This window comes from Cyprinodon variegatus, unplaced genomic scaffold (assembly GCF_000732505.1).
Source record: "Cyprinodon variegatus isolate N-32 unplaced genomic scaffold, C_variegatus-1.0 Scaffold1250, whole genome shotgun sequence".
NCBI lineage: Eukaryota > Metazoa > Chordata > Actinopteri > Cyprinodontiformes > Cyprinodontidae > Cyprinodon > Cyprinodon variegatus.
Window position 1 is genome coordinate 38372 of NW_015151703.1, and position 1314 is coordinate 39685.

The 1314-nt window shown below is 39.6% G+C and overlaps 1 protein-coding gene across 1 annotated transcript in view; it reads right to left on the reverse strand.

The window, feature by feature from the left end:
* ptk7 (protein tyrosine kinase 7 (inactive)) overlaps positions 1-1314 on the reverse strand; it is a gene marked incomplete at its 3' end in the record, with an annotated part of 64219 nt that overhangs the window by 30000 nt on the left and 32905 nt on the right. The gene's annotated exons all lie outside the window — the stretch shown is intronic.

The following is a 1314-nucleotide window of genomic DNA, read 5'->3' on the forward strand; positions in this document are numbered from 1 at the left end:
TTTTCATCTTCTCCTAGATGTAAATATACAATATAAATATTAAGCGGGTATAAAGATGAATCATATAAGTGTTACTTTTCATGTCCATTCAGGCAAAAATGGTATGGAAGGACTTAGCAAACATTTAGGGTGTGGTGGAATAAGAGCACTGGAGACATTTTTAGGCTTACCTTTGATGGAAATCAATGCATCAACCACATTGGAGCAAACATGCGGAGAGAAGGAAAGAAAACAGAAATGTTAGCCACAGGGTCAACTCTGACTCAATGAGACATACAGCAGAGGCTTTCTGTCTGCAGCATCCTCTGTTTTTTTTTTTTATGTCTCGCCGAGTTTAGCCTCAGGGTGGCATAACCCCTTCTATTGTTGTGAGGTATTTTCTTAAATGCACTTCTCATTTCAAGTATTGCTCCTATAACTGTCTGATGCCTCCTGGCAAATGATCCCCTGTGAATCTGAAGTGAAAGCTGGATAGATAAATCAATCCAGTAGTAAACATGACTCCACCTATTCATCCTTCATATTTCCTCTCCCAAACTGTATGGCTTTAATGGATTTGGTTCATGAGCTCTGGCAGCAAAAACCCTCCCAGCAGCCCTGGTGGTCTCGTGGGCCAAGCTGGGGGGCTTCTGGGTAATGCTTTCATCTGGGAAAGAGTAGTTAAGGTCAACAAATCTTCCTCTTCTACGTTCTCACTGCCTCAAAGGAACAATCTTTGAAAAGATTTCCAAGAGCAGCGCAAGAAAAATCTATTTTCCTTTTAAATTCAGCCTCTTGATTCCAGTTTTTTATACATCCTGACTGATTTGAACAGAAGAAACATCCAAGAGTGTATATATACAAAAAACACATGATTTTAATTTTTCAAGAATTATGAGGGGTAAGATCCTTGCCACCAAGCGAGACCCTTTGCCCCCCTATTTATCCCCTAAGCCTTACTGACACGCCAAGCACACATTGCTTTATTGCCTGTAAAATACACACAGTGGCCTATTTATAAGAGGATTAGGTAAAGAAAGGCCAACGGCAGGAGGGTTTTTGGTGTCTGCCAGCATTCCCTGCTTAGGGAGGAGGGTCTATACCAGACAAAACTAAACAAAACTTTACGTGACCTGTTGGTCTAAGCAAGATGACGTTTTCTGGGTCTCCTTGTGTTTAGTTGGTACATCTTGTTTTCTGTAATTAAAGCTATCAATATGACCCTATAACTGACAATTTCACTCTGTGAAACTGCAATATTTGAACATTTTTTAAAGGCATTATTGACGACAACTTGACAAAATGCAAAGAAAATGGAAAATTTAAGTAACTGAT